This window comes from Bombus flavifrons, chromosome 14 (assembly GCF_040668555.2).
Source record: "Bombus flavifrons isolate JBK064 chromosome 14, iyBomFlav1_principal, whole genome shotgun sequence".
In the NCBI taxonomy this organism is placed as follows: Eukaryota; Metazoa; Arthropoda; class Insecta; order Hymenoptera; family Apidae; genus Bombus; species Bombus flavifrons.
Window position 1 is genome coordinate 2706804 of NC_138455.1, and position 8407 is coordinate 2715210.

At 30.8% G+C, this 8407-nt stretch overlaps 1 long non-coding RNA gene across 1 annotated transcript; it reads right to left on the reverse strand.

The window, feature by feature from the left end:
- Positions 1-3374: 3374 nt before the first annotated feature.
- On the reverse strand, positions 3375-4118 carry LOC138187103 (uncharacterized). Its single transcript, XR_011175096.1, has 3 exons — positions 4058-4118; positions 3694-3775; positions 3375-3505 (listed from the first exon to the last, which is right to left on the reverse strand). It is a non-coding gene; the product is annotated as an uncharacterized LOC138187103 (long non-coding RNA).
- Positions 4119-8407: the final 4289 nt, after the last annotated feature.

Consider the following 8407-nt stretch of genomic DNA (forward strand, 5'->3'; position numbering starts at 1 on the left):
TATGGTAATACTATATAACGTTATACGTTATAACGTAATACTATATAACGTTATACGTTATAACGTAAAACTATATAACGTTATACGTCATAACGTAATACTATATAACGTTATACGTTATAACGTAATACTATATAACGTTATACGTTATATGGTAATACTATATAACGTTATACGTTATAACTTAATACTATATAACGTTATACGTTATATGGTAATACTATATAGCGTTATGCGTTATAACGTAATACTATATGACGTTATACGTTATAACTTAATACTATATAACGTTATACGTTATATGGTAATACTGTATAACGTTATACGTCACAACATAATACTATATATCGTTATACGTTATATGGTAATACCATATAATTTTACTAACATCGATGTTTGAAAGAACCTTCAATTTTTGTTAGTTTGCTTCATAGCTATCACCAATGTGGGTACAAATAAAAATTATACAATATAAAGGAAAGAAGCAAAAATGAAGGAAGATGAAGTGAGATTTTCGATAAGAAAATGTATGTTGATATGGAAGTTCTGGATAGTTCTAGAATTTGTTCAGAATAGGTTCACGGAGCATAATAGTTTTCTGGAAGAAAGAAAATTTTATACAAATTGGAAATTTTTGCGAAGATTAAGAAATACGAATAAAATGTAGTATTTCATAGTTTCGTTATTTATTACAAAGTAATAATTAGCTTTATACTTGCTTTATACTATTATCATGAATATGTAGATAAAATACAATAGCAGTGAACCAAGGAAATTTTTGATGGTACATTCAAACACGTCTTACCGATAAGGAAATTTATTGATTTACATTGTGAACATGGAACTTAGTGATATTTCCATAGGAGGGTAATTTGTTAAAGGTCAAACAAATTTCCTAAATAAATAAAACATAACTATAAGAAAAATTAATAATTGTAATAATTGTTTTTTTTTGAAAAAAGATAGAACTTGAATGAAATGCTTAAATGCAACGAAACAAGATATGAGTCATGTAGAAAGTATCATTACCAATAGTAGGTTAGAAGAAATTTACCTATTTATACCTCACAAGAATAATTTAATCAATTCCTTAGATATCTACAGAAGATTTTTGGTATACATGATATTTAGGGAACACATCTATCATCCAATACATTTTTTACCCAACAGACTCCAGTGCTAACCAATATCATTTTAGTGTCATTTCTAACATTATCGATTTACGGTAGAAAACAAAGTCCTTTCCTAACTACGTTCCATCCAGATGGCCTCTATCTCTTCAGGCAAAAATTAATTCATTTTTAAATAAATTGTCTTTGTAGTAAACTTCTTTGCAAAACTTCAAGCTTCGATCATTGTACAAAAAAGAAACAAACAACGAACAACAAAGAGAACTTAAAGAAAAAGACCAACACTGAGAACTAAATTTAACAATACAATTCGTAAATCTTATACTAACTTTGTAATTCTAAATGAAGCTATTTGGTACATGTGTCAATAATGTATACTTTAATTGCCATGAAAGAGTAAAATAATTGATAATGTAAAAAATAAAAGTGAAAAGCATTCCACAAAGAATTACACCTACTTTATTTATATAAATATTATATATACATGCATGTATATATATATATATATATATCCTACATTATGTATACATTTAAGTAAAATATATTAACCATTATATATCTTTCTTAAATACTGATATATATATATATATATATATATATATATATATATATATATATATATATATATATATATATATATATTTAAGCGCTATCGTGTTTTCCTATTAACCTAATCATAAATCCAATTTACCTCAAAAGCATATGTCTAACTGTAAATTAAATTTGAGTTTAAAAAATTCCGCCTAAATGTATAAATGTAATTTAACCTACCTATTAAAGATTGATCGATTTTCAAAACTTACTTATATAAATTCGTAATCACGACAAAGTAATAGGATATTGTATAGAATATTATACAAAATTCGAATACTCTTTCACTCATCTCACTATGGTTTCTGAAATACATAATTGGACTGAATTAGTTACGTATGTCTTTTGCCTTTCCTTTATTTCCCTTCCGACTCCTTCCTTTCTTACTTCCTCTACAATTTCCTTCCCTTCCTTCCCCTTTCTTTCCAACCTTTCATCTTTCTAACCTTCTCTTCGACATTCTAATGGCATAGAATCTTCTTTATGCACCTCTTGTATGTATCTCAAATGATCTGAAAAAGAGCAACATACTTCCATAATCCTAGTGGAAGAATACCTAGTATATTGTGACACTAACTGACAAAATAATTTTAGAAACTATGATAGAATATCGCAACACTAAGTCTTAATATGAATCCGACAGAAATTCGTGTATGAACAAAAATTTAAAAAATATTACTTATTAAAAAATTTATTAATGTACTTATATATCTTGTATCAAACAGACTAAACTTTTTTATTTTGAAGTTTTTCCATTTTGCACTTACAGATTTTATTTCAAGAAATAGTTCGATACTCTACTTTGATAACTTCATAAATTACCGAGAAAGAGCACGCTTATTGAAAGACAGACTAAAACTCAGTGTATGTAATAATTGACTGTATTAATAGTCCTAAATGATTTCTTTATCAAAACAAAGCTGTGAAAACGACAACATCGAAAATTTGTGTTGATTCTGAAACCTGCTGAAGGCGACATATCTCTTGCATATGAAATTTGATACATTTCCTTCTGGCGAATAACATTCAGTTTTAATACCTTCATATTTCAAACTTCAAATTCTACTGAGATTATACCAGATATGAAAATGTTAAATATGAATTTCATAAAGCAGAAAGTAGGATGAAAAGTTAATTATTATTACAGCATTACGGTAATTACTATTGCTCTGTAATAATTACAATTTTCACAACAATGAAGTCGAAATATTCAAATAAACGCATTCTAACATTCCTTAATTATTCGAATATGTATGTTATTTATTCATACTTGTTTACTCATACGAATATTTAATTTGAACAAATAACTGTATCTGATTCTATAAATAAATGTAGTAGTTCTCAATCATAGTTACTTAAATTATTTACCAATGCTAATTAGTAATAATATGATTAATATTATACTGATATTAATCGTTGATATCATATTACAAATGAAAAAAAAAACGCGACGTGCAAGAAGAACTATACTAAATTGACAATTAAAACACAGAAAAAGGGATGTTACCACTTACGAGTATGATAAATACTCGTGGTCGTTATGTTCGCCAACAATTCTACGTAACACAACCAGTCATTCGTGTCGATTTGGACCTTTCATCCTATGACATGATTGAGTGATCGGAGGAATAGAAACGACGTGACTTACCATTAGATGCGAAGAACGTTGTCATCGATACTGGAGTAGGCCAGAAGAAATCACTGAAGACGATGCCACGAATACTGTTATCGTGAACAATCAATCCGACTCCGTGTAGGAAGAGAGAATAGGAGTTATGAACAATCTTGAAGAAAACATAGAATATTACAATTAATGCAAAAATAACGCAATTACAAAATCTTTAAGAACGTTACATATATACTGCATACGGCAATATATATGTACGTATATTATTATCGACTATATATCAATGGTATAATAACTAAATATTATCAATTATTCAATAAAAAGACAATACAAACGTATACATACCACTGTTTTCATTGCAATAAATCGAAAATCCATGGTAGGCCATCGTAGAATTCATTAACCAACATGGCGTCGGCGTGGAGTCCTTTTAAAACATTCGCGCAATTAACCAACCAAAGGAAATCAAAACTACGAGATAAATATATATCCGGAACCAATTATGTTAAAACGAAGCAGTAACCCATCTCAAATTTTGTTTTGTAACCTCGTAATACGTGCAAACTACCGGTAATTAACCAAATGAACGAGTCGAGAGATACGAATAAATTAAATTGTCAAAATTAAACAAACGAAGCTAACAACAGTGTACGAACGGTAACAGAATAATAGCAAAAGTGAATATTTAAGAATTATATAGATTACATACGTATAATATATAGGTTACACACGTCGAGTAAAGTAACACGTCTCGCCGTACGACTTTCGACGCTAAACTTGCATCGCAAATCGGTCGCGAAATAAGCAAGGTAGTGGAGAAACCGCGGGAAGCAAATACGAATACTATTGCCCTAGCCCTTTGCAATTAGTTTGTTTTCGTTTTCATTAATTATATTATTATAATTAATGTATTTCATTAGCATTTATTCTTATATAATATATAATTATATATAATATATAATAATATATAAATATATTATATAATATTTATTCTTATTCACTATAATTAATTTTTAATATGTATACGCTGTGTTAGAAATTATTGGTACGTATAAGTTGTATTATTAACATTATTGTTAAATATGATTATTACAGTGTATCTAGTCATTCGTATTGTATAATTTAATTTATAATAAGTATCGGTAAGAATGTTAGACATTGGAAAGAATGTTATGGAGACAAAATTAATTTATATTTCATTAAGTATGTTATAAGCATTTATATAAATTTAAAAGTATAATTGCACAGAATACATGTAATATGAAAAAATACATAAAATATTCAAAGTATTGTGCTTTCCATAATATTGGCAGGTAAAACGATTTTCTACCGAGGCTACCGTTTTTAATTATGTTATCGAAAATATGAATTAGCATAAAAATACAATTCTAATCACGATTCTTATTTCTAACAACAATATAAATGAATTTGCTTGGAAGTGAACATCCTCGTGGGAATATCCTCCATATAATGCACGAAGATTATCACTGCATTCTAACGATAAGTGAAAATTCTAGTTGCAACACGTATGATTTATTGCATGCATTCCTCTGTACCAGATGCAGGATATGTTTCAACACGCATCTGTCGTGCATCGCGATAGTTTCCTCGCCAAGAATGCGTCGCGATGCCTCTATTACATGCCCCTGCATCGAGTAATCTTCGACAGAACATTCCTACACATTCCCTTCATTTCGTCGACAAAATAATTTTTATATCCTCTGAAAATTGAATTATCTCTCTGTCAGAGATTCATATTTGCTTGGTCTACGAGCTTTTCATTACATAAATTATATTTTATCCTTCGAGACGGATTTATTTTATTATCATTGAATTTTCACCGTGATTTTTATATTTCAATTTTTAAACGATTTATACATATAATTATATATAATTATATAAATATATAATAAAAATATATATTACAATACATACGATAGTATACGATAAATCTTAACATTGAACAAAAGAAACTACATTACCAAACAACGCCATCGAGTTCATGTATTAGAAATAATCGGTTTCTTGGAGTACACCCATTTAGACCACAAACTCTACGATTGTAGTAGCCTCTTGCTTATCTATGCAAATCAAGATTACGAGATGATATACGTATCCTATTGTCCAAATATAATCTATATTAACAAACCTTAACTTCTAACCACATATACCCAAGATCTCGCAAGGAAATATATGAAATATAGAAAAACTTTAAAGCATAATTCCCTTGGATGCTTCCCAGCGTGAAAGTAGAGGGAACGAAAAAGCAAAAGATGAAAAGAAATGGATCGAGATGGAAGAAGGGACGCGTCTTAAATAAATCTGATGTGATACGACCTTTTTTTCTGTCAGCCAAGTAAGTGGATACGTTGCCAGTACGGACCGTAATAACTTGCAACATTTCCTGGACTAAATTATTTATTATCCTGCAGGATGCAGGACTCCCTTGGGTGGGTACGAACGACCTAGGAAGGAAGATATTATACGTCAACAATGCTCCCAGGGCAGTGTATAACGTTTTGCTTCGCGCACCTACACGTTGAATCTCTTTCACGGTTAAATTGGTGAATACGTGGAACTGTTTCACGCGTTAATTCGCCTGGCCAGTGACATTTCACCAAAGAAATAGTGCGTTCACTCTAATTACACCCGGACAAAACCGCGAAAGGTTTCCTTTTTCTCCCCACGGACGACGAAATTGAAAAGATACCATTGAATATAATACTACATAAAAATTCGTATTCCGATAAACTGATAAATCTCGATATCCTTCGATAAGATTTTACGTAGAAATTTATCGGTTTTGTGTGCGATAAAAGTTTAACGACAATTATAACCGACGATCGTAGAAAAAGAGATTGGATTTACGAGTTTCATTAAAAGTTTGTTTAATGCTCTTTATCACTCTTGGCGTTTGTAAAAATATGAAGACGAATTCTATCAGATAGTTGAAATTCTCTTGTGGATATGTAAATCGACTTCATTTTGTAGTAAAAATTCAACCTCAATTAACCTTCGATCATCGTAGAAAATGTGATGAAATGGATTTACGGGCTTCGCTGAAAGTTTAATCTAGTATCCCCTATATCTTTTTCAACATTTGTAAAAATATGAGAACGAATTTCAGGAAAATACTGTTTTACAAAGGTAACGTGATTCATATTATAATAAAAATTTATCTTGTTAATATGTATCAAATACATGGAGTGGAGTTATAATCTTCATAAAATATCAATATTTTTCAATATTATCTTTATTACTCTTATTAAATTAATATTTTATTAACGCTCTAATGAAACATTTTGTCAAAGAGATAGTTCTCTGCAAACATGTCTAATCGACTTTACAATAGATATTTACAGTACAAATTGTGATATGAATTCATATAAAATAAGGTGAATGTACCGATGAATTTCGAGAAAAATTCCATTTCCATCCTACCTGTTATTCTTGTTACTCTTCCTGCCTCAACTTTCTAGAAACGGATGCAATGAAACAGAAATATATACATAGCCATCGTACACTATATCGGAAAAGGTATGGAAAATATAAGCATAGACAAAAGTAAAAGCAGCAAAGTAAAACTGGTCGATTCAGTCGGTTGTTTCTCGATTTACGAAACAACAGAAACACCCGAAATGTGAGTGATACTATATCAAAGAGGCAGTGGAACGCGACATCTGATCGCGAGGTTAAATTTCTCGATTATCCAGACTCACTGACTTTTATTGCTACTCAGCCACTACCATTTGAACAAGAAAGACGTTCATTCGTCTATTCTTTTTCTTTCGACGTGAGAGGTCAGTCGTGTTCTCGTCTCTCTTAAATCAGCGGTGAACTTCTCTCTTGCTTTTCGCATGTTCCTTTTTTCTTCCGCTTTCCTGTTCTTTTTTTTTTTATGCCGGCACATCGTCTTCGAATTTACCCGCGGCCGAAGAATAGTCTCGTGAAAATTACTTCATGGTGGAGTGGCGAAAATCCCCGGGGATGAATTTGAGTTCGCACACGCCCGCTTGACAGCAGATATCGGAGAACCATTTCGAATGTCCGGAGGCGGCCTTATAAAGATTTCAACACTTGTAAAGATATTACTCTCGAAGCTCTTTTTTTCCATCAATTTTTTAGAACAATTTCCATCGATTTGGAATTTTGTTACGTTAAGATTTTGTAACGGTAGCTGCGCTATTATTATAATTAATAGCAACGATAATTTCTTATTCTCGTAAAAATTTATATCCATTGCGTTACAGATATTATTTCTTTATCTTCTTAACAAAAATGGACTATCCGTTCACGCATTATATCTCGAATTATTAATAACAGTGCTCTCGTTTATTTTTTCACTGAATTAAAGTGTGTTATAAACGTTTTAACGATGGTCAACATGGAAAATTTTTATAGAGAAACTTTTCGCACAAAGTTCTATCTTTATCCAAAGCAGGTTCGAACAAACGTGAAAATGACTTCAGAAAGTTTGTAGACGCAGGGGTAAAGCCATGGAGAAAGGTGAGACGCGAGAAAATAATATGGAAACCGTCTTCAGTGGTCAAAGCTGGCCAGTACAATGGGTCCAAGGATATCCATAAAGGAAGCTACCTATCCTTATTTAAAAGCAGTCTCTTTTCCTGCTCTTACTTTTCATATTCACGCTTTCACCTGGTACATCGAGCGTACCTGGTCTATTGAATAAATCTCGTGGAATACGTAAAATTGTCTGGAAGCTGTAGACAGCGCTGTAAGGAGCAGACGTAGCTTCCGGCTTGTTATCTATCAGCCAGAATCATGGAAGTTTTTGTAAAAATTGTGAGAATTTCCTGTTAAAAGGTTCAGTCCTCGATTTTTAACCGTCGAATCGTATCGATTTCGATATTTTGCTATTTTTAGACAATTTTCATTTACCGTAGGAAAATATAATTCTTCTAAAAGTTGTATAATTTCCATGTTATGAAAATTCATTCCTGTAAATCAATGTTCTACGCATTTGATCAAACTTTAATGAAACTTACAGCTATCATTGATCTACACATAAGAAGTAATAATCGAAAAAGAAGTAGCTAAG